We start from the raw sequence: 13,323 nt of genomic DNA, 5'->3' as shown, positions 1-13,323 counted from the left end.
AATACAGTAAAATAAATGCCAATAAGCGGTTCATCATTAACCGACAGAGGTTGGGGGTGCAGTAATTTTATGTACTATTCTCGGGGGGGGGGGTAGCCGTATAACAAACTTTGAGAATCACTGTTGTATAAAATTTCGTATGAATTAAATCCATTTTGTATTTTTATTTATTAAACACATGAATAGCAGTAAAACTGCGAAATAAAAATGCACTACCATTCTCTTATATCCTGTTTCGATCACTAGAATACTCGGAGGAGCGATAAATTAGACATAGATATGGGTGACATCTGCTGGAGGGTTTCTAAGTATCAACCTGTGGTGAGCGAGGGTGAGTCTGTCTCCCTCCAACTGCCTACATTCTCAGATCACGTTAAGTTGCAAGCGTACCTGGCAGCTTGTCTGCTTGCCCTGTCTCGTTTCTGAGTTGTCTGTTTGTCCGTGTGGTTAAATACGGCTTTGTGTAAGTTAAAGTTTTATATCTCATTAACAAGAATTAGATTTTCTGGTCTTTTATAATTATCATAAACTTATTCGAAAACATTTGCAAAAACATGCAATTGGATTTTTGTTCGAAGAAATGTCTCGAATCGCGGGTCTGCTACATAAACATTCGAAACATTTACCGAAGTTGTCTTCGTGGATGTGGCGCCGTGTAGTCAGGTAGCTAGATAGATAACTATGTGCTTCCTCCACATCCAGTGTAGAAATCTTTAAGGCTGTAATCATAAATGCAATTATTCTTCGAGTGTCTAGAAGTAATGATAGGATTTTACTTGTAGCATGGAGCACTTATATCTTACATGCCTGCGAATGGTTTATAAAAGAGCCGACACGTCACCAGTTGTAGAGGTTATGTAGAAGCGAGTGCGCTGAAAACACGCTCACAAAAATCTGTAAGGATTTGGGAACGGGCGGTAGTAACATTCCAGCATTTGCCTGGAGAGATCGAGGAAACCCACGAAACCCACAGAATAGCAGGAAATCAGCCGAGATTAGAATCAGATGTGCTACCTTGGGCAAAAGTAAAATCAACTGAAAGATTCATCATTTCACTGTCATACTGCAACATAATACATTTATTATATCAAGGACCCGCTTTTTATTAAAAGCAATTCCTTAACGTATGACAGTTTTCAAACGATTTTTTTTGTTAAAATGTGACAACTCCCATAAACTCTTGTGATTAAAAAAAAAGGTGCATGCCTCGAATTGCAAATAACTTACATAACATTTAGGATCTGAAGTTTTCACAGAGGCAGTTTATCTTCTGGGATATAACGCCGTGCAGTCCGTCGAAAATTGTAAGAAAGTTTGCTTCCTGCTTTATTCTGGTTTCTTGCTTTACATATTCTTCAACTCTGAGGATAGAGGACATATGTTCCTCTGAAACGTTTGTTGATTTTTCAAAGGGCTACGTGTCGCTATATCCGAGACGACAGATCTCTTTATCGTTCACGGATATGACACACGCTTTATTTAATGGGATGTTACTGGAAAGGAAAACAGAATGCGTTACGTGTTTCTTACAAGGGTACTGTAGGCTATCACCGGAGTCAAAGGTTTGATATACCGAGACACTGTTTATAGGGTATGCGCAACTGGTTCCTGACNGGGATGCTGATTAAACCGTACAAATACAGGGATTTTCTGAACTGTTTCAAGTCCCGTTCGTAGGTATAAACAGATGCATCGCTATGGAATGACAGTACAAAACATGTTTATTTGAAGAAAGTAGTCTTCTGGGATTTGGCACCGTGTATATGTGGTGTTAACCGACGTTTCGGAGGAACGTATCGCCTCCATCTTCAGGGTAGAAGGAAAAATATAAGAAATCCGCAAGCGAAGAGACCGTGAGAACCGGTACGGTTATATTTTTCCTTCTACCCTGAAGATGGAGGCGATACGTTCCTCCGAAACGTCGGTTAACGCCACATATACACGGTGCCAAATCCCAGAAGACTACTTTCTTCAAATAAACATGTTTTGTACTGTCATTCCATAGCGATGCATCTGTTTATACCTACGAACGGGACTTGAAACAGTTCAGAAAATCCCTGTATTTGTACGGTTTAATCAGCATCCCATTACTCGATTTCTTGATTCGTCTTGTTAACGACGTCTGCATTTCGAATTATTTGATGAGCTTATATTTTAGAATGGGCTGTTTCAGCACTACACATAAAGAAAACAATCTTATCGGACGATCAGACGTGTTATAATGTTGAGCTAAAATCCGACGTTTCAGAGATCTCCTCCGTTTCCATCATCAGGATCGATGTTCGACTTTGACCCTGATGATGGAAGCGGAGATGTTTCAAACGTTTGCCTTTATCTCAGCGTTGACACGGCTGATCGTCTGAGAAGATTTTAGCGCATGTATTAACCATGAAAGCATCAAATCTTACATAAAGAAAACAGATATTCCAGTTCAATTCTGCTGAATTTTATTTACAAGTACGTAAGAGCTACATTACCATGTGAATGTAAAATGAAACTATTCCCAGCTTTATAGGTGTTTTTAACGCGATATCAAACTGAAAAAAAAACTTAATTACGTACCAGCATTTTGGATGTTAACCTACAAACCAGTGATTTAATCGGTGATCCGTCTCGCGTTACCCTTGCTTTCCAAACCAGCATTTTCCCAATATTTTTGTCCAGATGAGATATGTCCATTAGAATACAGAATTGTTGACATGCCCAGTTATCACTTCTTTATATTTTCAGCGGAATTTGGACAAGTCTTAAACGTTCCATTGAAAGGAATAGAGGAATACACGGACTGCAATCAACGTTGTGTTTGAAGCTTCCGGGACTTGCGACTACATTATCATTCTTTATAGCATCAGGTAACATAGACTGAGGCTGTTTGAGAACAGGGTGTTGAGGAGAATACGTGTATGGGGACCGACGAGGGATGAAGTGACAGGAGGTTGGAGAAAACTGCATAATGAGGAGCTTCATAACTTGTACTCTTCTCCAAGTGTAATTAGAATGATCAAATCAAGGAGGATGAGGTGGGCAGGACATGTAGCACGAATGGGGGGAAGAGGAATGCATATAGGATACTGGTGGGAAAGCCAGAAGGAAAGAGACCACTGGGAAGAACAAGGCGTAGGTGGGTGGACAATATTAAAATGAATCTTAGAGAGATAGGATGGGATGGTATGGATTGGATTGATCTGTCTCAGGATAGGGACCAGTTGAGAGCTCTTGTGAAAACGGTAACGAACCCTCGTGTTCCATAAAATGCTGGGAAATTCTTGAGTAGCTGCAAAATTGGCGGCTCCTCAAGAAGGGCTCAGCTCCATGAGTAAGTAAGTAATAGCATCAGTTATGATAATGTCATAGAATTAGTAGAACTGCGCAGAATACGTGTGACGGTGGAAGCAGGCAAGTTGTCAGATGCGCCGAAGATTTCACAGTTCTCAAAAGTGTGTACTTGCTTTAAAATGCGTGATATATTGTGATAACGATCCTATTCTTGGTGCGAGTGAATTGCAGTGAATATTTTAAGTGCAACTCAGAAGACATTCGTAAGACAGTAAACACGTCGAGAAAAGAAAAATGAATGCATCAAAATCCAATCTAAATTACGTTTAGGCAAAAAGCTCGTTCATTGAGCTACGCTGTTACACGAACAGTTTTAACCACGCACTGGGAAAAGCATATGAGACCTCTTGTTTATATTTGTGAGGAACAAGTGAAAGCTCTGAATGCAAAGGTTGTATTAATTCGTCTGCAAAGCAAGAACCCGGCACCATTGCAAGAACTGGCCTCCAAAGGTATGCAGAACACTTAAGAAGGCGAAGAATCCTCAGGGCGAATGAAGCGGATTTTGCAGTAAAGTAAGTACACTCTATCTATCATAATATTGACCCTATATCCACATAACTGGAAGAGCCGGGATAGCCCAGTCCGCATAGCAATGGGCTACAGGTTGAACGGCTGGGGTTCGTGTCCTGGCAGGGGCAAGAAATTTGTCTTTTCTCCACAGCGTCCAGACCGTCTCTGGGACCCACATAACCTCATTTCCAATGGGTACCGGGGCACTCTCCCCAGGCGGTCAAGCGCCAGTTGCGTGAAGCTGACCACTTAACCTCTATCTAGTAACGAAGTGAATGGTGGAGCTATAGCTCCACTCCTCACTGCGTCGTCATGGCTCAGTGTTTAAATTTACTTTGTGATTCCGAATAGGAACTGGGACTCGACTCCGCAGCTGCACGCAGGCAGGGAAGCCATTAAGTAACATGCAGATGACCTAAAGGCCAGTTAAGTGGTTAGTAAAATATACATTAAAATACGTCAGAATTTTTTATTTTATGTTATGCTTTATTCTTTATTATTTATAAACAGTGTTCGAAATGGGACTCTTCATAGACTTGAAAGGATTCTGACGATGTTGTATGCTGTACAGAACTATTAGGCTTATTTTGGACTCTATCCATTGTCTGGTATACGTATCATCATCATCATCATCAGTAATCTGTCAAGACGACAGGTCCACAGTCTCTTTCAAAACAATTCCTCCACTTAATGCGATCTAGAGCTTTCTCCTTCAAATGACAGTATCCTCTTCTGTCCCCAAGGTCATCCAGCATCTTCTTACGTCTTCTTCCTCGTCTTCTTGTCACTTCTATCCGCCCATCTATCTTTCCTTCGATAGCTTCTTTTAGAAGGCAGTTTCTGCGTAAAACATGACCAATCCAATTAGCCTTCCGTTTTCTTATTTCATGTAGGATATTCCTCTGCTCACTGACTCTAATTAACACTTCTTCATTTCTCACATAATCGGTCCAACTGATCTTCTCCATTCTTCTCCAACACCACATTTCGAAACTTTCCAGATGTTTCTGATCTACTGCCCTAAGTGTCCATGTTTCAGCCCCATACAGAGCTATGCTCCAAATGTAGCATTTCACTAGTTTCTTCCTCAAATTTAAGTCCAATTTGCTGGTAAAAAGATTCTTCTTCTTGCTAAATGCAGCTTTTGCCATGGCAATCCTGGATTTAATTTCACAAGTACACCTTCCATCATCTGTTAACAAGCTACCCAAATATTTAAAACATTTCACATTCTCCACTTGTTTTTGGTCTATCTTTATTGTGACTTGGGTTGGTTGTCTCGAAATTTTCATTACTTTTGTTTTCTCCACATTCATTTCCATGCCATAGCACCTTCCAATTTCAATTAGTCTATCAATCATGCCCTGTAGCACAGTTTCTTCCTTAGCCATTAACACAAGGTCATCTGCATATTTCACAGTGGTATACGTATATAAGACAAAAAACCACAACGTTCTGGAGGCTGTNACAGAACTATTAGGCTTATTTTGGACTCTATCCATTGTCTGATATACGTATATAAGACAAAAAACCACAACGTTTTGGAGGCTGGATCTGTCTCCCTCCTCAGGTGGATGGGGCAGGATAGACCTACTCAGCTGGGCCCGTTAGAAAGAGCTAGTATCAATCACTGGAAGTCCAGTGTTGCTTACAGCAAAAGCGAAATCCACGTCGCGATGTTATAAGCAGGACAGTTAGGGAGAGTTCAGCCAGTCACTTGAGATCAGTTAGTTGGTTGGTGAGTGACTGAGTTAATCAGTCAGTTAGTGAGTTACAGAACTGCTGAGGTTCAGTCGTTATGAGCTGTTGATGTGAGCAGCTAGTAACTGATGCCGGGTATAATTCGGGAACCCAGAGAAAGGGGAACGACCGCTATTGGAAGCCGCTACCGAGCAACGGCTAGTGAAGACGTGACTGTGAACACCAGTGTGTGTGTGTGTGTGTGTGTGTGTATGTAATAGTGAATTGTGTGAAGTGTAGCCACGCGCTGTATCAAGGAGTCCAATAAATACGGTCATCAATCCAAAACCCGTCTATAGTCACACCCCATCACGTGACTGTATTTCTTTGTCATTTCCATGACCCACGGTATTTACAGACTACGCGCCAAGTAGCCGGTAGGGCACATATTAGGCACAGGCCGCGGTACTCACTGGTCCCTTGGCCCAACTTCTATACGTGTAAATCTTTACCAGTTATGAAACAAAACTATTTATGTGTCTACAGAAATTCTGACAAAATAGTTGTACCAAAGAAAACAATACTAGGCGTTTATACGAGTGTGTCATGTTCCGAAATATTCAAGACATATTCGGTAATGTGTTCAGTATTTTATTGGTGTGCTCATCAAATATTTATCTTACAATAAAATTTTGTTACAAAGAGACATATTTTCATGACGGCCCAGCCGTTTCGTTAATGCTTTTAGTGCGTAAACTTTATTATAATTGTGGTCCCAATTCAGCGTAAAAATGACGTAATTTGATATGTACTAATATAAACACACTGTGTTATAGTCTTGCAAGTAAAGTGTTGATTTGTAGAATCGTACCCGAGCTATACTTGGCAAATAAACTATGACTATATCGAGCAGTAATTTTTTTCTTTTCTTTCGGTAAATGCTGTGACGTTATACACATTTCTAGGCAACGGGTCTGTAAACACATCTCCGCAACACATGCACACGCGAAAATAGAAAGACATCCTTTGCTAGGCAACAGACTAGTAAACGCACATCATTAACTACAAAGACAGTGTTTTCCTTGGGGTCCGTGCAGAGGGTTGTTAGAAGACGCGACGGAGTAGAGAACAGTAGTGGAGAAGGAATGGAATTGGGTCTAGTTCTGGAGATAGAAATCGAAGATGATTGAGAATAATAGCAAGAAAGGAATTAGGAGGTGCAAAGATGTGTGATTTTAAATTACAGTGACACTGTGATAAATCCGTTGCCAGGATACGACTAGTGAAGACTGAGAATTCTAGTGCGTGTGTAACGGTGAACTGAAAGTGTGTAGAACATCGATAGCGCTGTATTAGCTATAGTCCAGAACTTTGTGAATGTGTAAGGCGCAATAAATCCAGTCATCCAATCCAGAACCCGTCTATAGTCACCCCTACACGTCACAATATTTTAACGATCTTACTAAGCATACCTCATCTTAGTCCACTTCAAAAACCGCAACATATACGTTTAACTTATTAGAGGAAGCTTGTTACTTAGAAGAAGTGACAAGACTGAAAGGAAGTAAGGCAGATTTGCAACAGGATTGACACTACCTTGTAATCATGAGGCCGCGCTGCAGTTAGGGCGTGGAGTACCGCATGGGAAATACCGCTGCATATTTTTATTCACTTCGTGACGTCTTGTTGACGTGCAGTTTTATCCGCCGCATGCCAAGGAAAAGCTAAAAACAGAATGCGCTAATACGTGAAGGATCTTGCCGTATATAGCACTCTTCGCCGTGCGGGGGATATCACAGAGCCCTGCATCTGCGTTGTGGGTTTCGGTAGAAAATCTGTGTTAGAGGAAGTACGTAATACCCATAAACTTCTAGGACATGAACTGAACTAGCGTCCTATAGGCAAAAGAGTTTTAAACAAGAAGTTCTGGGAAGAACCAATAGCCTACTTTCCTTCCGCGACATGCTAAGTGTTTCATATGACACGGACTTCATATAAAACGCCGTGTCCAACAGTTCTTCTATAATTCCGCGAGTATTGTTGCCACGGTTACGTATTTACCGAATCGTTGCATAGCGACGAGATGGAGGGGATACGCAGAAAGACAGGAAGGTGATCTCATAAGCATCCTATTATTTTTTCAAAATAAGAAAAGTAGACTAAAAATGTAAAAAGGTAAAGTTGTCCCTGTGTTTAACTAATTAAGCACTACGCTATAAAGGCGTATGGGGGAGTGGATGTATAAATCCACACTTTCTTGAGCTCGGCACTAGTTGGAGGTGAGTGGTCAGCTTCACGCCCAGGCAGCTTTACCCCCGGGAAAGAGCCCCCGGTACCCATTGGAAAGGAGCCTGAATGGGTCCCAGATCCAGTCTGGACGACGTGGATGAGAGAATATTCTTGACCCTACCGAGACTCGAATTCCGACCTCTCGGTCGTCCAGCCCGTGCCCCGTCGCTAAGACTATAGCGAATGGGAAGATTACAGCCAGATGTGATGGCTTATTCTCCGTTTTTAGAAATGAGCCTGAATATGTAAAATGATTTCCCCCGTATTTAGTGTTACTGTTAGTAGGCACAGTAGATCACTGTGGTCGCGGTGCACGGGCCAAGAAGGCCCACCCCTTATACATTCATTATATAGTGTTACTGCTTCATGTCCGTAAATTTGTATTAATATAAAGTAATCCTGTTCTATGAGAATGCGCTGTCTGTATCTGTGCGTTACACGCCGCATATTCAAACAGAAATTGAGCAAAATGTCAGGTCTCCCTTATTTCTCAGGAAGCATACAGAATGGGGCGGTTGCAGGGTTGCAACGAAGCATTCTTACACACAGTTTCGTGAAGAAGTCTTCTACACGAATTAGTATCTCGAACTACTGCGTGAAAACTTCCAGATTATGTATCTGTAAGATAAGCAACGTAAAGAATTAATTACTACGCAGTTTCCACGGACAGACAAAAACTGAAATACGTCACTGGAGTAGTTAAAGTTTTACGTCATGATCTTGAAATGGAATCTGAGCAAGGAATTGAAGCTGTGTATTGTTCACGTAACTCGATACCTGCAGATAATGATACATGAGTACCGGAAATAGTGTTGAATTCGAGGTCTTGGTCGTGTGGTCACAGGACCACTTGTTAGCAAATATTTGAGATTCACTGATTACCTTCTTGAGGGCTGTCCAACTTCAAACCACCGAGAAGCCGCATTTTATGTTAGGGCCCATCTACCCGCGGGCGCAATATAAAAACACATCTTTCCAATGTCTTCTTCCTTCGACGTTTTCTCATCCATACAGGGAGTCTATTTATTTTTAGATATATCGATGTTATATCTGCCATGTAAAGATAATATATGTCAAGAACAAACAAACAAACGAACCCGAAAATTAAAAAAAAAACGTTATAGGTTTTGCTACATTTTTATCGACATTGCATATGATTCTAATTATTTATTAATTTATTAATTCTACTTATTATTTTTGGTGTTGAGTGAAATCATTAAAAATTACTCTAAACACTTGGTAAGTCTAAGTACTTTTCGTAAATGTTTTCCTACTACATTCGCAGTCTTTAATAGGAGGAAAGCATTAATACATGTACACATTTTGGTAATGCGAGGACGTTGTCTCCGACATGGGCCAATTTTGTGGGGCCAAACAAAACATATTCCTATTACGCCACGAATCCCTGGTTGTTGAACAATATGGTCGAATTCGAATCGATATTATACTGCGCGTTTTCTGACCTGCTACTTGAAGCGATCTTGTGCGTGATGGTTCTGCCTGCCACGATGGGACGAGTGTTCGACTCTTCCTCCGGAAGTGGCAAATGCTCACCGTAGAACAGGCACAGATTCCGTTAACGTAAATCTTCCAAAAACTGAGGCCTGGTATCCTAGCTATAGTGTTCGGGGTCCTCCGCCCCAGCACACAAATCAGGCGTACGGGTGCTCAGTCGATACAGCGACGGACTACGGGCTGGACGCCTCGGGTTCGATTCCCGGCAGAAGCAAAATATTTTTCTCTTCTCCACAGCGTCCAGACCGGCTCTGGGACCCAGCCCCCTAACCAATGGATACAAGGCACTTCACAGGGGAAAAGCGGCCGGGGAGTGAAGCTGCCTACTCACCTCAATCTACTGCCAATGTGATGAATGATGGAGCTATACCGTCATTCTCCCTTACGCCTTCATGGCGTGATGTTTAATTAATTAAGCACAGGAACAACTTTTACCAATTCGTAGGCAGTCATAGACATCTAATCGCTAGACACTGTATAGCCTGTGTAACTGATAACGGTGTGGCTAAATAAGCCAAGACATAAAATAGAAACCGTTTAAGCAACCTTTCTACAAACCTGGCGAAAGTATTAAACGAAATAATGGCTCCAAATGAAAGAAGCGGACGACGCCCATAACTCGTGTTTACAATTTATGGCACATGTTCATCTTCCGTCGTTATCTTTGTCGTGAAACGGTCTTACAAAACGCGCGGCTCCATATTTACGGCGATAAACCCTCCTGCCGCCATTGTTGTATCCTTGCACTTGTTTGGCCTCTGTTACTTGTTTGCACACCGCAAGGCCAAGCTGGGATTCCCAGAATAGCATCAACTCGCTCGCTATAAAGCGCAGCGCACAGTTAGTTCACGCTTTGAATGGCTGGGTATTTTGTAATAATAAAAAAGTCTCTTTTCCTGAAGAACAGAAAATGTATGTTATTTAGGGCACTCTCTAAAGCAGCAGAACTGTTGCGACTAGTCGTTTCGAAATTCATATTCCATCTATTACCATTGGTTACCGATTTTTCTATTTCATATTAAAATTCGCTTACTGGGGGGTGGAGTCCAACTGGGTCCACTCGGCACGGCGGCCACTGATTGGCCTATTGTAGCCTGTCCCGGGTGATTATGATGATGGAGAACTTGGTGGAATGAAGATTGGCAGGGGTAACCGAAGTACTCTGAGAAAACCCGGCCCAGCGCCATTTTGTCCACCAGAAATCCCACTTGACCAGACACGGGATCGAACCCGGGGAAGCCAGCGACTATCCGCTTGAGCTATGGCCCGGCCCTTGTTTTCAAATTATCTGTTACTCACTCGGTAGGATTCCTTAGATGGAGGATCAGACCGCCTTTAGACTTCTACCATCAGAAGAACGCAATCGCAACATGGAGTGGAAGGTCAGTCGAAAAGTATAAACCGAAGTGGGACAACAAGATGGAACAAAAACTGGTGTATTTATTTACAAGACCTCTTCAAGCGAGTGGAAGTGTTTATGGCATTCCATTAGGGGCGTGCGCGGCCTCTGTAGCAGAAGCTTTTTACATGCGAATCTGTATATGTAGGCTACCAGTAGCTTACCGTAACGTTTGTAGAGCTGTGCTGGTAGAACAACTTGTTGAGCTTGTGACTGATGCGATCTAAACACACATTTCCGTCAAGGTTACTTCCTATGGAAGGCCATCTACATATACCACAACAAATTATATTGAATTTCCTTACCGAAATCAGTCTACTCATGAAACTTAACAGAATTTTTGTGATAAGACTAGTTCGTCATTCATAAGAATTAATCTTGGCAGCGCACCCCACGCACGTGAATACAATATGTTGCTGTTGGTGCGGTCAGTACGTTTTCAGTTGACTGTTACATGAAAATCTGTATAAGGTTAAGATTAATTTAGGGGAAATCTGTCGTTATCGAAAAATATCCCGTATCCAGAGACAATTAGTGAAAATCAATGCAGGATGACTTCTTGCTACGCCTAAACCAAGAGAATTTAGCTTGAAAATTAAAAGGAAAACACAATTGATCAACTTCATGGATCAGCGAAGCTGACAGTCGCTCTGTTATTCGTAAAATTCTCCGCCTCTTCTGGGACCTAAAAATTTATTATCAAGAACAGAAGAGTTGTTGATTGGCTGTTTGCTGGACCAATTAGATTTCCTCTAAATTAGGCATGTCCAACTTCAAACAGGTTGTGATCGAATTTTTAGTGTCAAAACTGCCAGTGATCTACCTCTCCCTCCTATCGTCGTACCTCGCTTTAAGCAAAAATATTGGTAAAAATAACACGACACATGATGTTTGTTGTAAAAGCAACATACATTGAAAGTACAGACTACTTTAACACGTATTTTCCCTTCAAAATCTGAATATAATCATATTATATTACAAGTGAATTTACATGCTTTTCACGTATAATTTCCTTATAAGCCTATGAGATCGCCCAAAATTCGTGCCGCCATCGACGCGTCGGACATGCCTGCTCTAAATCATCATGTCCCACTTTCCTTAATATGCATTTTAATATTATCTTCCGTTCATCCATGATCTTTTAAGTTATCTGTTTCTGACTTAAATATTTTATTGATTTCTCGTCTCCCTTAATTCTCATTAGACGCTGCACCAATCTGATGATGTTACTGCCGTAACCACGTGAGGTGAAGCTCTTCCTCCATCCTCTTGCCACGTCCATGTTGGATATGTTCTCAGAGCCATGACTATGGAGAGTATTATCTTCTGGGATGTAACGACGTGTAATCCAACAGAACCTCCGAAACGTCGGTTGATTTATACTGTACTGCATGGTGTTGCCTCCCAGGAAATAGTACTGTTCACAGTAGATGTAGTTCTTTCTGCAGAGAGACTATGTTTCACATCCACACAAAACAACACGTAAATATTTTTAAGGACTGCATCCTGTTGCATATATACAATGAACATATATAATTTTTACCGTCAACGCAACAATACTTTATTAGTTATTTATACAGCACGCACTACACGTTTCGATCTCAAATGGGTCGTCTTCAGGTGCTGCAAGTTTCACACATGCTATTACCTAACTGCAACGTTAACATTCCCAATTTTATAAATGGTTCGTACAAGTCTGTAGCATGAATCAGGCAGCGCATTGTACCACTTAATATAAACAGCACACATTAACCACTGGCTCCTGACATTATGAAAGGTGGGGGATCTGTAAAGGCGCGTCCACATTACCCGTGCTCGTGCTCGCCAGGCTTGCGCTCGTCGGGAGACTCGTCTGGTTTTTACTTGTGCTCGTAAATCTTAGTCCACAGTACTTCAGTTGCACGCCAGGCTTCGGCGCCTGAGGATCCGTATATTTACTCGTAGTGTGTATAGGCTGTAGTCGTATTTTAATTTATTGGCTATAGTTTTTAAATTAAAAATTACTTGTCTCGTAACTTGTCATATCGTCCACATTACTCGCGAGCATAGCGAGTCACACGAGCACGAGCACGAACACGAGTAATGTGGACGTGCCTTTACATTACGATACTAACCGTCGAGCCAATGCAGCAAACAGTAGAAGAAATCTGACGAAGCTTATGCTTGGTCTACTGCAGTAACAAACACGAGGCTACTCTCAGCTTATAACGTTTTGAAAGATAATTTTAAAATCATTTTTAAATATCAAATTGTGGATCTAGGATCACCTACTTATGAAATTAGGTTTCACCTATTGTTATGTACACGACTTTATCACATGTACGAATTTATTCTGATTTTTATTCTTATTTTAGTGTTAATTTTTACCAAAGTCTAGTCTAAGTTTTGTCTGGTTTGTGAATTGAATAGAAACTGACTTGTACGAACCCTTTATAAAAATGGGAATATTAGCGTTACAGTTAGGTAACAGCTTGTGAGAAACTTGCAGCACCTGAAGATGACCAATTTGAGGTCGAAATATGTAGTGTGTGCTATATAAATAAATACATAATAAATTATTGTTGCGTTGACGGTAAAACATATATATATAT

At 41.2% G+C, this 13,323-nt stretch overlaps 1 long non-coding RNA gene across 2 annotated transcripts in view; it reads left to right on the top strand.

Annotated features, from left to right (window-relative positions):
- Window positions 1–367: 367 nt before the first annotated feature.
- The window catches only part of LOC111863702, a 22,361-nt gene continuing 9,405 nt past the window's right edge, over window positions 368–13,323 (top strand). The window contains exons 1-3 of one of the 2 annotated variants that reach the window (XR_002842651.2): window positions 368–463; window positions 2,731–2,852; window positions 3,498–3,851. This is a non-coding gene — a long non-coding RNA (uncharacterized LOC111863702). Of the gene's footprint in view, window positions 464–2,730; window positions 2,853–3,354; window positions 3,852–13,323 lie in introns of both variants that reach the window. The other variant, XR_002842652.2, reaches the window with a different exon arrangement.

Source organism: Cryptotermes secundus, unplaced genomic scaffold, assembly GCF_002891405.2.
Source record: "Cryptotermes secundus unplaced genomic scaffold, Csec_1.0 scaffold429, whole genome shotgun sequence".
Classification (NCBI taxonomy): Eukaryota; Metazoa; Arthropoda; class Insecta; order Blattodea; family Kalotermitidae; genus Cryptotermes; species Cryptotermes secundus.
Note: the sequence above shows the minus strand (reverse complement) of the source record. Positions and strands in the feature narration are given on the sequence as shown.